Raw genomic sequence first — 18,261 nt, 5'->3', positions numbered from 1 at the left:
GGTTGGACTGGAGAAGTGGGTATGGGGAAAAGCACTTGACCAGGTATTTGGCACTGCCCAGAGAAACTGGATATAAAATTTAACAATGGCTAATATGGAACTTAAAGGGTCCCATGGCACTAATCAGGATAAAGGCATGACCATGCCAGGCACACCAATCATTCACTTTACCCCAGGCATGACCTGTATTTGATGTGCAACATACAGCTGCTGCCATGTTTCAGGGCATTAAATGCAGCTGGTTTAAACATACCTAAGCCACTCTGTGAAATCTAAGTAACTCAAATTATTGGTCAAATTATTTCATGGGGCTGAAAATTTAAGGTTGGGCTGGAGAAGTGGGTGTGGGGAAAAGCACTTGACCAGGTATCTGGCACTGCCCAGAGAAACTGGATATAAAGTTCTAGATTTATTTGCATTGTTTTTAATCAGGAGTAAAACAGAATTAAATTATGTTCATTACATACTTTAGGGTCATTTTATTTTGGGGGAGATGACAGAAGGGAGACGTACATGAGGTTCAACATCTGAATGAACATCTGTCTGAAGCTGCTCTGACATCACAGAATGGTTTAAGAGGGAAGAAAGGCTACAAGCCCTGGGGCAGGCAAAATGTTTGAAGTTGTTCAAATAAATACATTGCAAAGGGGATTCTGTACAGTAATACAATCAGCCATGCACCCCAGAAACAAAGAGCAGAGCAGTACAGCTGTTAACTTTGACTTGCAGTTACCAGCACCCCCACTTGTTATGAGCTGGATAAAACACTTTGCAGGTGGGTTTTTATTTCACATAAAAAGCTGGGGAGGAAAATGGCTGTATGACTGAAACACTGTGCTGAGATTCAGGAAACAAAAGTTCACAGATACAACTCAACCAAATGTTTGGCAGGTGCCTTTTTCCGGCTTGTCTTTACTTCCCAGACTACCCCATGGCCACTGGAAGGGCACATGCATTGATACTTGCAAAGCATTCAGACCAGGGGAAAAAGCACCACAGTGCAGCAAAGAAACACACTTCCTGAAACAATCACCCATTCACCCAGACACTTCCCCTCACAGCTACCCATTGTTATTTCTCTGCTTTTAAAGTTATACCACAGGAGGAAAATTAAGCCTGATTGAAGGAGGAAATAATTCAGAGAGCCTGCAGCCTTTGATAAGCAATCAGAGTGCATATTTTAAAAAATGGTTTGGACAGAACACATTTCATTTTTTTCTTCTAATCCATACACCAAAACACACTCCTTGTTGGATAAAGTAAAAATATCTGTGTCACAGCTAATAGGATTTCTGGAGCTGTTAAGGAAAAAGATTCTACAGTCCTTTATGTAATGTGAAGCTTGGCTAACACAGACCAAACATTCACTGACTCATTAGCCAAAAGCATTTTCTATTTTGGGCATCTGAGACACATTAAACAAAGTTTGTTTACTGTAACAGGTGCAAAATCTATTGGATGTAAGAGCACATGGCTGGACTGCAACATGTGCTATGACAACACAGCATGGCACTGAGGCTTTAAACAAAAAAAATCAGACTTTGCATATACTGAAGTATTGAGCTTTAACCAGCAATTTCCATGGCAAAAAAAGAAGAGAAAGAATTCTGCTTCCAGTCACCCAGCACGTGGAGCAGCACTAAGACAGGAATGCATAAGGAATTTGCGTAGTCTTTGTGTAACCATCACATCACTAGCTTTTTAACTGGCAGACACAAAAGACATTACTGCTAACTTTTATGCTGTTAACATTCCCATGAGCTTCTCCTGCAAAATTATTTGAGTATTCCACCCAACACAACCATGACTGAACTCCCTCACAATTGTCTGAGCTCAGTATCTTCTGGCAAGAATCTGACAGTCACTGAATAAAGCTGAAATGGCCCCAAGCCTGGAAGAGCGATTTGTTAATTCAGATTGAAAGATTACAATTGTTGCAAGAGGTGATACTCTGACCCATTTATTTTTGAAGTAAAATATTTAAACAGATCATTATCTGTATTATTCTAAAGCTTTTGCCTTCAGATTAGTGCTTGTGATGATAACACCTGACTTAGGAAGTACAGCTCACCAGCAGAGCTCAACACTTTATAGAGGACGGTCAATGCCACTGCTCTCCATCTTCAAGCTCAGGAAAGCAAGTCAGAGAAACAGAGTTACTTCAGTTTAATAAACTATAATTTGTGAACCAATGTACCAGTGAACCATCCACTCACACAACCACAGGATAAAACACATCAAGGGAAAGCTCCCACACTGAGGAATTCAGCTCAGATTTTGCCCAGACTGAAACCCCAGAAAGTTAGTGAAGCTCAGCTGACACTCAGTGACTGATGGGGATAATGTGACCATGTGTCAGATTGATTGCCCAAAATCCTGCATCTGGAATTAGAACTAACATTCCCCTCACCTAAGAGCAAATTAGGAATTCTTCAACTTCTATAATTATCAATGTTTCCTTGTTATCCTTCTCTGAAGTGGCAATAACACAGAGTATTTCACAATAAAAACATTTTACACAAGTAAAATGCTGTGCCTCAGCCTGGCCTCTCAGCTCCCCTCAGATTTTATCATTCCTCCTTGAAGACCCCATGAAGCCAAACTTCAGCTTCAGGCAGGGAACTGGCACTGAGGATCAAAGAGCCCCATGGACCCAACCATCTCCCAGGGTACAGTTACTATGGGTATTGGGTTAACCTGGACAAAAAAAGAAATAGTAGATACAATGACCCATTTCCCCACAGGGGCAGCCAGCTGTATTTTGTATTACATATAAATGCTATGCTTGAAATCAAACACGGCTGTAAGGCAGCAGAGGCAGAGATGGCGTGTGCATGTCCTTCTGCCTCAGGCAACCAGCATGGCTAGGGGCAACACATCCAGGAAGAAGCTGCTGGAGAGGGAAGCCGGGTTTTCAAACATTTTAAATAGCCCACAGCAACTCCAGAGTAGCCTTAGGCAACCAGCATGGCTAGGGGCAACACATCCAGGAAGAAGCTGCTGGAGAGGGAAGCCGGGTTTTCAAACATTAAGTAGCCCACAGCAACCCAGAGTGCCCTGGAGAGCAACTGTACAAGCAAAAAGCCTAATTCCTCCAGTGAGAAGCCTTTTAATCATTTTTACAGCACAGCTAAAGCTTGGTTAAAACAGTAAAGGTTACAACAACAACACATGGTAAAAATTTCCCAGATTATTAAAACCATTAGAAACTGAGTTGCCAGATTTACAGCTTAACAAACTCAGAAACCAGCTACTGCAAGACAGAAACCACCTCCCTCAGACTACGGTTTGTGAAAAAATAGTGCTGGTATCAGAAGTGTTATTTAAGAACTCAAAACAAAGCCCTGTCAGTGCTCAGTGCAGTGCCTGTAGGTTTCTGAAATGCTCCTCACCCAAAGATCAGGACATTTTAAGCTTGAGGAGATTTGTCCAATGTCTTCTGACAGCAGCAACGGTTGCAAGAACAGATACTTCTATATAGTACATCCAACACCATGACCACAAAATGTAAGGATCAGCAGCCAAGTCTTACCCTCCTTAAGCCAGGCACCCAAACTCAGCAGATAAAGCCCACAAAGGTTTGAGCAAGCAGCTACATGACCCTGTATCGTCAGGGAGGCTTTTCAAGAGAAGGTCACGCAGGGTGTTCTCACAGCCATGGAGCCTGAAGCCTGGGACAATCGTGGTGCCCAGCAACAAGAGGGATACTGCCTAAGTCAGAGGTAAAAGCTTTGCTGAAAGCACCTAGGCACTCCAGGACTGGTACACCAAGAAACATCAGTGAGTTACCCAGAAATCTGACAGTTAAACATAAATATAACTGCTCTATTTCTCTCAGCAGCCTTCTGGTGTCTAAACCCCTGCTATGAACTTGCTTGACATTTGCAAGCTCTTAGCAATCACTTTTTAAAAAAGAAGCTTAAGACAAAATAAAGCCAAAATTCCCCCACATTGATTCTAACAGTCAAGGGCCTTAGGAAAAATCAAGAGACGTACAAGATTAAGGATAAAATTCTAAGCACCAAATTAAGCATTTAAGATTACTAAACACATGAATAAACACATTCACTCCCTCCATCTGAAAGTTTCTAATCATTCCTGGAGAGCTGAGGCATATGCTACATCCTCTTTTTATCCCTCCAAGTTCACACACACCGGATGTTTGCTCTTTGCCTTAGATCCTCAGCAGAGATGCAGAGGAAGCTCTCCCTCTCAAGCCTGCATGGTCACATATTAACATTCTATTTACCTGTAACAGGGTAAGTGGGCCTCGTGCAATTTTATAGGAACAAAGTCTCCTTGGTCCATACTATACTTCAACACATATTTGCTTCTTAAAAATACACACAACGACAGCAAGGAATAAAATGGTCTTAAGGTATTACTCTTGGATGCACTTTAGTCCTAATTTAAGTGTGCTAAGAGCTCTTGAAATGAATGAATTGCTAGGAAAGGAGTAGGTAAAATTGTCCTTTCCATGGCTGAGAGACCCAGCAAATAAGCTTTACACAAAAACCTTCTCCTGCATTACCATACAGCACAGCATTAATGTAGAGTAACTACTAGTTTCTCATGCAGAATTAAATTAACCTCTGCCTGAATCCTAAACAAGAAGGGAGTACTAAATAAATTATGTAAGGAGAGAGGCAGTCTAGCAGTCATTGTAATTCAATGCTCAAGCCAAGCAATTCCATTTAAGTATATTGCTTAGCTATAAAATGCTAATTGCCCAGCTGACTGGAAGCCAAATGGTGCCTTCCTACTTAAAATGCCCATGAGGAAAAACCATCATCAGCTTTATTAATACCAGCAAAAGCAAACAGTACCTAGCCAGGGAATTTGGCTTACATTTTATCTGCAACTCAGGCCAACAGAGGAGGAAAGCTCAGATGAGTCCTATCTGCACAGCACAGCCAACACTTTGATAACCTCAGTATGGATCTGATCTCACAAACATCCTTGGAGTGGGAAACATTTGGTGAAACACTGAATCCTTAGAGAAGGTCTCAGCAGGAGTCAGTGGCCATCTGCACCACCCAACACCTCCCAGCAGCAGGATGGGGTGGCAGATTTGCCCCTACACATCTAAAGGGCCCTTTGGATGCTGCCACAAAGACAGGCTGGGAGCTGCATTTCCCAGGCAAAGTGCACTCCAAGGGACAATCAAAACTAAGTTTTTCTGGAATCAGAATTCAAAGGAAGAGCAAACACACTAATGAACAAGCTTTAAAATAAAACACATTTTAAACAGCAATTTGTGACACAAGGGTTGTTTTTTAAGTATTTTTTCCAAAGTTCCCACTTTTGTATTAAAATAATAATGAAAAGCTATTTTGCAGCCTACAAAGAGGTTATATTTTAGCCAAAAAATATATTTGTCTTCCAATAGATATAAACCTCATAAAGGTTGGGGGGGTTGCTGTAATTATCTGAGGACTTACTAATGGTGTGAGAGAAATCATTGCAAGATTCTGTGAGCTGTATGGCAGGGTCTTACAGAAGATTAGACAAGATGAAACAAGTTGTTGCCAGAAATTACAAGGAAATGAAACACAAATGTTTTATTGACATGTTTTTCATGTACATCTTACCATGCAAGCACGCCTGATGACACCATGTATGTGACTCAGTACTGTTTCCCTGCCAACACATTATATACATGACAAAATTTGATTAAGAACTTTGCTCATCTATGCAACAATTGTACTCGTTATGTGATGGACTAGAGGATTAGCTGTCTTTAAATGGATTTTTTTTTTCTTCTGAAAACCAGCAAATTACAAAGCACATTTCTAAAGACCCTTCAAGTGGAAACCCAAAAGCCACTAAAATAACTGTGGCCTCATCTGCTGAAAATAATCAGTTCTGACAATTGTAGACTGGAATCTCAGTGGGAGGGAATGTGAAGGAATCATACCTAATCTTAATCGTGCTTAGTCTGTGCAGTGCAGACAACCAACTAAATCACAAAACTGTAATCAGTGTGTAAATACACCATGCAAGATCAGATTTTATTTTAAAAAATTACACATATGAGATGTGGATGGCATATAATAGACTATAATATAAAACCTCTCAAAGTTCCTAGAAGGACCCAGGCACAACCATCCACCCAAATCATTACTATTGCTCAGGTTTTGTTATTTGTATTCAAGTAGTGCAGAGGTCCCATCCAGGAGCAAAATCTCATCCACTGGAGCTGTACAAACAGTGGGACAACGCTGGAACAAAACACTTGTTATATATACCCAAGTATCAGTAAGCCAGTAACAAAGTGGTGGGGGGGGGAAAGAAAGTAACAAGTAATGGAGGAAGGAAATGAAAATAAGATTCTGTGGCTACAATATGATCCATCCTGTACATTCTCACTGCTTTATGAACTGGTTTAATCAACTTATCCAGGCCGGAGAGAACTATATCTCTCCAAATATCAGAGGGCATGGGAAGCAAAACAAGTCCTGATAAACACATTTTGCTTTAAGATGAATTTGTTCACATCACACCAAAAAAAAAAGTGTATTTAAATAAAGGTACTTTTATATAAACAAAAAGCATTTTAGGACACAGTTTTACTTCTAGTTTAGTGGAATAAATAATGGAGAAGCTGACACACATCAGTCACACAAATTTTGTTTTTTAATCAAAGTACAAAAGTGTACATTTACTTCTGAACAATGAAATGTATAGCAGCGGGATTTTTTTATCTTAGTTTCACTAACTCCAGGTTGAATCATCTATGTTAATAAAACGTACAGCTCCATGGTTGTGGCTAGTGGCAATATTGATTTGACCCAGAGAGTAGAAAATCCAATTGTGGAGTGCTGTGTTTTCCTGCTTTTATTGCCAGCAGCACCTTTGACTAATTTATCTACTTTTGCTGCAAATAAACAGCCTATTTGATTTATCCTCAACTTCTCTTTTCAAATCATGTGCAAGTGACTACGCATGTTTGTAATAGCGTCCTGACAAATTACTCTTGACTTCTATTTTATTTCATCTCAGATTTGTCCCGCGGTGGTTTATGCAGTAACAGGGAGCATGCAATGTTCTGTGTTAAAGGCTTGTCACTTAACATTACACATCTAACCAGCTAAAATGCAATCCATCTGTTGAACACACTCCCAGCTAATCTACAGTGGTCTCTAAGGACCGAATTCACCTTAACACAGTAAAAAAACCACCACAGGCCATCAGAATACTTAAACACCATTGAATTCCCTGAAACTGCACCAAGCACACTCCCTTGTTTTAAAAGGAAGCCAGTTTCTCTCATACACTGGGTATATTTCATTGGGATAATAAAAAAAATTCACAAACTCTGAAACTGAGTGACTGTATTTAAGCTTAACACTGCAGCCTGATACCAAAACACATTAGCCATGCAGGGCTCTGAGGTACAAACTGCTCCACTGCCCTTAATCACTGGAGTGAAAACAATTATATTAAAATACAGCTTGTTATCAAGCAACAAACACCAACACAATAAAAGCTGCTCTAAGGAAGACTATGTGTAAGATCTGGCTCTTGCCATTTCTCCTATTACAAGCATTCCTAAATCTTGGGGGGCTTATGTGTTTATATGAAACATACACAGCAAACACCTAACTGGGCACATGATATCAGTTCACATAAAATACACTGAATTTCTTAACATATGCCGTGAAAAAGACCAAATTAATTAACTCAAGGCAAGTACATGGCAAATTGTGAGGCTTACTTAGAGGTTCAGAACTAAAGATTTGTATTGCAACTTCAACACTGCCATGGGGGTCCAGCTCTGAAAAAGCGCCAAGACTCTAAAGAAGTGGGCGACCACTAGACTGACCATTATGACACAATTCCTGAAAAAGCAGCAGCCAAAAGTAGAGGAAAAGTAGAGGAAAAAAGGAGTCAAAGATGGGAAGATGTCAGAATACCAATTACACGTTATAGCAACACTACTATCCCAGAGATGAATATTGAGCAGGAGCTAGGTAGCACAAATATATATGTTTTGCATTTTTGACAATATCAAGTAATTTATTAGAACAAAAAATAATGTGTTTTCTTGGGGAAAACTCTAAAACAAACTGTTACTCCTGTGAGGGCACAGGGGCATGTGAAACAGGAATAATTTTGAGGCTTCTCTAGTACAAATATTGAAAAGCCAAATCAAAGTTGACATTTAAATATGAAAACAAATCTGTCAAACTGGAAAAAATTACTAAAGTAGAGAGGGGACAAAAAAAGTGGGATAATTTCATGATTTCTAGTATTACAAAAAATATTTTAGTAGTAAACAGAAGGCCTAACAGATGCAAACAACTTTAATGTGAATGTATGAGTTAAATTTCATCAGTGACTAAGAAGTAAAACAAACATCAAAGTTGACTGTTACCAATCTGATACTCTTATGTCCTGTTTGAAGCAGGAGCTCCTGAAAAACCTTTGATCTACCTCTCAGTCACCAAAGGAACCAAGCTGCTTTACCCTGCCACTCCTACTAATGCTGAGTAACGTCCTTCTGTCTCAGCCATGGGGTCAGAGCTCACGGAGAAAAATATTTCTCATTAGCAAAAGGCTCCATGCTTTGCCTTCACTACATCCAAACATCCTCAGAGCTGCTCAAATATAAGGTAGTTAAAGGCTCAGAAGCAAGCACAAACATGCTTGGTCTTTCCAGGATAATACTCCCTGAACAAACAAGACTTAATGCTACACTGGTAAACCATTTTCAGAAACTGGAATGGGTAGCACTGGAGAAACACAGAAAATGACACCTAGAAACTTGTAAATACATGGACATTATTCAAGCAGTGATAACCAACACAAGTTTTATGGAATAAACATTTAGGTTATCGTTAAGCTCACTTTGACGTGCATGAAAATCTTTGTCTCTAACTCAGGAAAAACAGTATTTACAGAACTTTTTTCTTCCAGTGAAGAAAGCAGTTGTGACAGTGCTTGAGGAATACCTGTTAGAGAACCGAGTGACTGGTGTCAGCACTTGTCCTACTTTTTCCACCTAGCATGTTTAAAAATATGAAGGGGAAAAAATCAATTAACTTTAAATTAAAGCAACTAATTTCCAAAAGCTAATTTAAAGATTTTTAACCATGAGTCTCCACACAAGCTTGAAACTTGTGTTTGGCCAGCTTCCATGCAACCTAGTATTGGACAACAAATGAATGTTTCAGGAAGCATGCACACAGTCCCTAAGCCATCAGCTTATTATCTAACTGCAGCAGAGAATGCAGCCTGGGCAAGGGAGGTCCTTGAGGCCCAGGCAAAAACCTGCAGCCTGGGCAAGGGAGGTCCTTGAGGCATTTGCAGATGCCCATGCAAAAACTCATGCTGGATTTACAAAAGAGGGAAGTTTTCAGCTGGTCTGAAGAGGGTACAGGAAACAAGCTGTTCTACCCTACAAGGATGCCTGATCCAACAGTATGGTGCTGTGGGACAAATGAGGCGATTGGGGAAGTTTTTACTGGGAAGGTCTGTAGGTTGAAACAAAACAAAGAGTCCGTACTTGCTAAACTATTTGATTATGTTAGGTGCTTTCTGCTGCAACCTCCTGATGGCCTCTTGTAGGCAAACTCCCACTACGAACCAGTTACCCAGGGCACTAAAAACTTAAATATCATTAATGCAGAGAGAGGGCCCTTGGTAGGCAAACTCCCACTACGAACCAGTTACCAGGGCACTAAAAATTTAAATATCATTAATGCAGAGAGAGAGCCCTTACAGTTCAGGCATGTCGCTCTCAAATACTCCTAAAAAACCTCTAACAGGTATTACTGCAGGTTAATGTTATAAAATTTCTAACTACTCTGAAGCAGAATTTATATCCAACACATCATTACTTCAATGTATCACTGCATTACCATCATCATCTAATTTAACAATAGCAACAAGTCCAACAAACACCCACACATCCCAGGCCAGGTGCTTTGCCACTGCAGCAACAGTGTCAATTTTTTTCTTAAGTTAAGGGAGAAGCTTCGTGGCAGATCAGATGGGTCTCCCATGCACAAAGGTACAGTGGTGTTTCTCTTTATAGCCAGCAGATTGCCCCAGGCAGGGAACACGCAGGGAATTTTCAAGACCGTCAACACTTCTTGCACTGTACAGGTGGAGAAGCTGCAATAAATTCCACGTGACTTTCTCAAGGTAACCCAAGCACCCTTTGGAACGAAAACACTCCCAGCGTTTACTGTGATAATCATCAGCTTTACCATTAGCAATGAACTGCAGCGCAAAAACAGAAATAAAGGAGAAAAAGAAAGATGACCACGGAATCTAGCAGTGAATAAAACGAGAGGGAAGGAAAAGGAAGCCATGTCCTCAAAATAGCCTCTGGCTCTCATCGCTCCCTTTCTAGATTTTCTATGTTAATTTGTTTTCGAAGGCAAACAACGTTTCCATCTGGAAGTTCCTGCATCCCCCCGGAGGGGGCACGGGTACCCACGGAGAGGAGACACAGCTATTGGCAGCTGACACCGGGCTATGCACAGAGCTCACTGCCAGCAATTCGCACCTCGGCAAAGCCAGGGCAGGCGCAAACCACGGGCAATTACCGGGTCAGGCTGCCAAACACAGCCCCCTGATTTACCCAACTTGTTGCCAGCGGGGAGGTGACAGAGATCTCGTCCTCAGTCCCACCCCACGGAGACCCCTCACTGGCATCTGATCCCTTTGTAAACTGCCGGCCTGGAGCTGCCAGGACAAACAGCGATGGTGCTTCAGGATACCGAGTGCCCATCCCGAGACAAGCGGGTCCAGGAGGGGACCTGGGGCAGCCCCAGGACATCCTCCACCCCAGGACACTGGGGGACTTGTCCTCCTCATCCCCATCTCACATAAGTTCACTTGCTGCCCCTGCCTTCTGGGCATCCCACTGTAACAGAAATACTGTCCTCTAACAAGAGCTGGATATACATATATGTATCCGTATATATTTGTGTGTACGTTTCTGCTATTTCTCCCGCCTACTACCCCGGGATTATTATAACTGCTCAGATCTGTAACAGGCACAATCCTCCTGGAAGCCCCATCTGATTTGCTATATGCAAGACTGTCACATTCAGTGATTCACCTGGAGTCCCCACGGCTCAACAGCGAGAGCATCAGGACTCTACCCCACAGCACACAGCAGCAACAAGGTGGCTTCCTAAACACACAAGACTAAAAAGGCTGCTAAAAGGCTGAAAAAACTCCTGTGACACATTGTGTAACTGATAGAATTTAACGTTAGTCTTTCAGGGTCAGGTCAGTTACCCAACTTACCTCAAGTCTGAGAATATACACCAAAAAATAGTTGCTGTAACACTTGCTTTTAAAAAAATGAACCTAACACTTTGAACAAATATGGAAAATCATAGCACAAGGTGCTGTGGTACACCAAGACTTAACATCTGCAATTATCAAATTCTTCCTTATGATGAATTCACCCTCTACACACTTACAAACCCAACTCACCTTCCACATTCACCTTTCACAGATATGCAAGAGAAAGCTATTAAAAATTAATGCTGAAAAGCTATGAAGCCACACTGAGTCCACAATTCAAAAGGCAGTTAATATCACAGGATAACAAAGATCTCCTTACTACACAGCAGGGGAAATATTTCACAAAAAGAGAGTTTCGACCAAAAATAGATAAAAGGAAAAAGTCCCTTCCAACAGCTACTACAATTTCTCCTATACACAAACAGGAAATAGCCAATATCCCTGTGTGGTAGCTGCTAGGCAAAATTTACTTATCAATGGTAATCCAGGCTATGCATTCACACACATATGCATACTTGCTCATGCAAACACTCTCTCAAGAAGAGCTTTCCGTCTTGCCAGCGCTTAACAGTGCTCCTTTAAGTATCTGAAAGGACTGATTAACCCTGCTTAATACAATCTGTGTAATCTACTGTGAATCTTGCAGATAACTCATAACTGTTAACACTAATTAACTCAGCAGAGCTTTACCCTTCTTGCTCTCTCCACCAGCCTCATACCACAGAGCTCAATTTAAGCGTTCTTTCACCACAGCCCTAGCAGACAGCTTCCACAGTTAAACAGCTATGGTGAGCTTCTGATACAGAAAACTCAGTTAAGTAATGACATTGTTTTAAGAGAAGACTTTTCCCCACATTTTATACTTCTCTTCATCAGTACTGATCAGCAATCACAGCACACACTCAAAGCATACAACACCCTGGAAATACCCATGATAAGAGAAAAAATGTGAAGGATACTGCTGCATCCCTTTCTTTATGCTGTCTGTGAGAGAAACAGACATAAGCTGCATCACTATGTTATTACTAACATTTCGGAGAAATTAACTTCCAACACTACTACACCAGTTTTTAGGCTTCTGAACACTGGGGTTTTTTATATTGACAAATTACAATAGTTTCCTTCTAAGCTGTCGTGTTTAGCATTTTCCTAAGAGGGGATGTCAATCTATCATATGTTCATACAAAAGCTCATTTATAGCTGAAAGAAAAAGCAACTTTCAAGACCTTGTATTTACAGAGGAAAACCTTAAAAAATTATCACAAAAGACTCAAAGTCAACAAGGGTCCCCAAACACAAGGAGCTGCCTTGGCTATAGGTAGAAAAAGCAGAGGTATGCATACTACCAAGCCCCTTCTTTATTACAAGTGCCATTTTTTAAATTCTACTACTTATTTTTCAGTGTCCTTGAAGGGCACACAAAGGTGGCAGGCATGTATGGTTCTCAGCAATTCCCAAGCTGCCTTACACGTGGCTCATATCCCTTACCTCCACCAGCAGAGCTCAGGTTTATTATTTAAGCAACATAATGGGCAGAAACCCAATATGAAGTATCAAGTGACTTGGAGCTCCCTATCAACCAGATCACAAAACAGCAGCAGCACAACCATAGTATGAGCTGGAAGCAAAGGAGGGGAGGGGAGGGTAACACCCCCACCCCCCCAAAAAAAAAATCGCTCCAGGCAAGATAAATTGAAGCCTCAGGCTGCAAAGAACAGCAACAGCTCCCATGCAGCACATCTGGGCTGCACTGCTCTGTAGAAATTAAGATTATTAGTATTTCAGAAGATATGGGGTATAAAAAAGTTTATATTGTTGCTGCATCTAGTAAGTACCAGATCTAAGCCCAGCAGCACTCAAAGCGTGCTGAACCCTCCCTCCTCAGTGGTCTGCAAGAAGTCTGATTCCTAGAAGCAGTTTCCAATGAAATTTTAAGGGACACTACAATCAGAAAAATGTAGCACAAGAAGTATTTTGTCTACAAAGACATCTCAGTAAAGTACAAAACCTTGGCAAGGAATTCCACTATAAAACATGAAAAGGAGCCATGCAAGCTCCTCTGCAAACCCTGGAATGACAGCGATAGTTCATTCTCGAGCATTTACCATCTTATTCTGGTTTGGTAGCAGCTTTTCACAAAACTTATTAAAATGGCTTTGCATCATTGTTTAAACATACTTCGGTGGAGGCATCGAATTACTCTGACAAACCTGTTTGTCTCAGAGTACCATGAATTAGCTCAGTGATGAATGGCCGATCAGAAACTGGAGCCCTATGGGAACTGGCAAAGTCACTCACCAAAAGAATGTTACAGGAAAACAAATTGTGCTCTTCAAACCTATAGTAACAGTCTGCATTTTGAAGCTGAGCATCCAAACTAATGGTCTTACTTCACAGTGCTCAGAAAACATGCAGCTCCCACAAATTATAAAGGGAGAAACAGATGCTTACTGCCTGAAGGAAGCAAATCGGAGAAATCCAGCAGTTACAATACAGTACCTTAACACAAGTCTAAGTACTCTGGCACCTCAGTTGCAGTACCCAAATCCACTGTTACTCTAAATCTCAGAAAACGCAAAGTGTGTGTTTTCACAGCATTAAGATACACAGTAAATACAGGGTGCTAAAATCACGCATTTTAGTTTGAACCTCCAAATGAAGCAATTTCTTTTGACAGTGGAAATATGCAGATGATCTGCTAAGTGAAGATGAACACACAGTAGTAAAGACCAGATTTTTCACCAAACTAAATTTGTATTCACTTTCTAAGCAGCAATACAAAAACAGACACAACTGAAGCTAAAAAGAGTATTTGCTGTATTTCAGACTAGTAGATACATGACTCCTTGTGAATTTTGACTGGAAGTCATTCTCACGAGGTAGAGGCAACAGGCCCTTTGAAACTGGCTCAGCACAATGCAGGCAGGAACTAAGCAAACTTCTTCAAACAGCTCTGCCAACACCATTCAGCTCCAAGCTGCAAAACTCCTGCTGTTTCAAACTTAGGGCCTCTTGTGAGCAGACTGCTGATTACACCAGGTTGTATGGCAGGTTTTTGATATGTGCTCAGGACAGAAGAATAAGAATGAAACCTGCCCACTAGTCACGTTAAATACAAGATTTTACACCGAAAGAAAAGGACACTTGGCCATCTATTCATTCCTTTGCCCTCCATTAAAGGGAAAATGCACTGTAGTACACTGTACACATGCCCTGTTCAGAGTGCGTAACTCACGCAAGCATTACCAGACACACTGCTATCACAAAGGATAAGTGGGAGACAGCACCATGCCAACATCTTATCTCCAAACAGAGGAGATATGCACAGTCAATAAAGCCAGAGTGCTGAAATGCAGGGCTGTGGCACATTTAATGGGGTTCTTTATCCCCAGTTATTACAGAACATCTGGAGTAGAAAATTATAACAATTCCACAGGCATCTTTCATATTGGTTGTTATGACACCAATTCAGAGGAATTAAATTTTTACATGTTTCTGTGAAATTTTGCCAGGGGAGACTCTTGGGTATCACCCCAGGTAAGGAAAGAGCAAAGGCTACCACAGCAAGCAGCAGCCAGGTCATTACACACCTCGCTGCACACACCCCACCCCTCCCAGCGTGTGCCTGGTGCCATGAGGAAACAGCAAGGGAAGAGGAGGACACAGATCTGTAAAAAGCTCCCCCTTGTCCCCATAATACTTGTTTTTTATCTATGAATTTGAGCAAAGAGGCCTTTTCTGTCTAATCAAGTGCAACCCCCTTGTTGCCTTGTAGTATCTCAGCTGTGAATCTCCTAATTGCATCTTTAGTATGCAAAAGGTAAGAAATGTTCATGAAAAGATGACAGGAAAGGCTGTGCTCGCTGGTCATAAACATCGACATGAGGGCTTTTCCTTAGGGAATGGCTAGTACAGAAATCAGATGTTCAGAATACATTTCTGGCCATATGGTTCAAAGTGATGAATAATACGCTTTGGAAAAGAAGGATGACAAAAATAATACAGCGTTGCAATAAAGCACCAAATTAAACAAATAACAGGTGGTGACTAAAAGTGCATTTTTAATGAGCACTTCTTTATGAATGCACACAATGCAAAATGCTTTCCACTGTTTTGTAACACACCACTCCTCATCATGGATTAAAAATATCTCAGTTATATAGAACCAGATGTATAACTTCTCGCTCTTTGGACCTCTCATAGAATTCATTTTTGTGAGATTTGGCAGCCAAGCAACAAGAACTTTAAATTCTGAACCCTAAATACTCAAATTCTTTAATGAACACTAACTTTTTCCACTAGGCATTTTTTTTATTAAATGTTGATGTTTTAATAAACTTTGATGTGTTTCCAGTGCATCTGCCTCATCAAGTGTTCTACTCTTCACGTATATATAATTGAGGAAGACAGCAGTCTAGTGGCTAATACAGAAGGCAGTGTTTGGATTCCTGAGTCCAGACAGACATGGAACACAGATCCACAGCAGTTCTTCAAAGTGACTTACTGCATTCCCAAGGTCTTCCCAAACCAGTCTGCATAATATCCAGAGGCCAAGAATGAGACACCACTCCATACCAGGCGGTACTGCTATACCATGGGGTATTAAAACATCTTAAGAACCAGAGTTATTTATCCAACTGAGAGAAAGCTAGAGAAATCATTACAAAGACCAGTTACCCAAGAAAGCAAGACTAGTTTAAATGGCCTATTTCTGCAATGGAGGAAGTCTCAGAAAGAATGCCAGGCAATTCATGCAGTCAGGAAATGAGAGTTTGTGGTGTTAGAGCTACAGTGCAATGAAGTACGCTCAGCTAAATCTGGAGCCTACTTTGTCTCACCAGAAGAGCAATATTATCTCAAGGATTGTGGCAGCAGTTTAAGTGGTTACTCAAGCCTGAATCTTCCTGCATGAAGGAAGGTCAGTGTTACAGAACATGAAAACAAATGTGCTCCTCCTCTCAAGTGCAGCTGTCTTGTTAATCTCAAAGATGACATATTCCTCATGTATCAGTCACCACTTTAAAGCCACAATTCATACAGAGAGACTTAGGAGCACATAGCAGGTTACTATTTCAGCAGGTTGCTTAAATCTGCAATTCATAATACTCCTTGTAATTCTTAATTGCTTTACTCCTTAAGGGCATACAGCCTATGTTTTGGGAACTGGAACAGACTTGCTCTGAATATCAAAGAAAAATTAATGACTTGTCATTAAAAAGGTGAGAGGTAGTAGTTAAACTCTACCCTCTTCTAGCTGGTTCCTTGGAAGGACAATACTTTTTAAAAAATATTGTTTTTCCCTTTTAATAGTTGTTTTGATGATATACTAAAAAAATAAACAAAAAAGGCTTGCCCCACTCTGCAAACAAATTATTTTAGGTGCCTGTGTATTTAATATTGTATTACATTAGTCAGTATGGTTGCTCTGTTAAACACAAACTTTGATGGCTAACCAAGTGCCAGGAAACCAGTTCACTTCATTCATAATTTCTGATACAGCAGCAGCGTGTGCCAAGTATGTGGAACTCAAAAGGGTCTGTATAACAGAGATAATGATGATTAAACAAACTGGAAGTGCTTAAACTGACTAACAGTGCAAAAACCTTCCTCTTACTCCCTACAGTAAGAGCAGTGATCTGGTCTGAGTTAACACTAAGAGCCAAATTCTAACTTTTTCTGAACACACAGCTTCCCTAAGGCCTTATGATTTACATCACAGCTCACAAAAATTTTAAAATCCCTTCCTAATTTAAGACTAGCAGAAGGAGTGCAGAATATCCTTCCAGGAGACTCCTTGGAACACCAAGCAAAAAAACACTGCACTTCCATCATGACATTTGAATGCTGCTCCACATACACAGGGAGTAATTAAATGACATGCCTTATGCCAGTCAGCTAGATGCCAAAGGGACAGTTGATTCTCAGATAAATAAACTCTGAGGCTCATGAGTGTATGTAGGGAGGAGATGCCTTGTTGAAGCAGCTGTCCATGGCTGCAGCTCTCAACCATTGTACTTGGGGGAGGAAAATCTACTCAGTGAGAACTTCCTTTTGTATTGCAAGATGGCAAAGCTGCGGTTTCTAGAGGCAGGTGGGTGTCAGCACTCCAAGGGAACACACAAACTGTACCTCACTGGGGTCTCTGCTTCCAGGCATGGTCCCTATGCCGGAGGTTTGGTGCCCAAACCCACATGAGCCCAGCTGGAAAGGCTTTCTGTCCACCACAGTCACATCACACCCCACAGACAGAAAACCAGTCCTTAGAACGTGGCATTTATCTGACAGAAGGCTTGTCCTGCAAGGTCTCAGAATCTGGGAATCTGTACCTTTCAGTTTGTGCAAATTCATGCTTTAAGGAAGTCAAAGTCACCATCAACACTAGCACAACTACCTGTCAATAAAGCAAAGACTTCAAAGTTCAAATCCAGCAAATGGCATTGTATCTCAGATGTCCCCCATTCTCCCAGGTAAATCTATCAATATCTAGAGTGCAGATATTCTGGGGTCTTTTCCTCTGACCACTGTTCCATTTAATTTATTTCATGTTCTTAACTTATCTCACCCAAGTCACACAGATGTACTTTAATATTACTTTTTCTCATTTTGTGAGACAACCCCCTTTTTGCAAGTGGCCTGAAATCTTTAGTTTGGGGCAAGTTAAACTTTCATCTGATGGCTAAGAAAGTAGGAAAGGGGTTTAAAAAAAAAAACCAAAAACCAGAACCCTAGTCCTACTTGAAAGTGGAGTAAGACAATGAAAATAAAGTTACACTGCATAAAAATAGTTTTAAAATCCACACTATGTACTTATACATAATGTTTGTTGCTGTAGAATCAAACAGATGTTTGAAATACTAAACAAGTGTTACATTTAACACCTCAAACACAAGAGACCTGACCTGTATGAAATACTGAGCAGTACATTTTTGCAGTTTAATCTCCCTTTCTTTACACTCAAGTACCCTTCCTTGTAACTTTCAGTAACTTGACAGT

At 40.8% G+C, this 18,261-nt stretch overlaps 1 protein-coding gene across 2 annotated transcripts in view; it reads right to left on the bottom strand.

Annotated features, from left to right (window-relative positions):
• CCDC88C (coiled-coil domain containing 88C) overlaps positions 1-18,261 on the bottom strand; it is a 96,161-nt gene that overhangs the window by 58,204 nt on the left and 19,696 nt on the right. The gene's annotated exons all lie outside the window — the stretch shown is intronic.

This window comes from Passer montanus, unplaced genomic scaffold, assembly GCF_014805655.1.
Source record: "Passer montanus isolate IOZ18808 unplaced genomic scaffold, ASM1480565v1 scaffold27, whole genome shotgun sequence".
Taxonomy (NCBI): domain Eukaryota; kingdom Metazoa; phylum Chordata; class Aves; order Passeriformes; family Passeridae; genus Passer; species Passer montanus.
The sequence above is the reverse complement of the archived record's forward strand: the minus strand, read 5'-3'. Positions and strand labels throughout refer to the sequence as shown.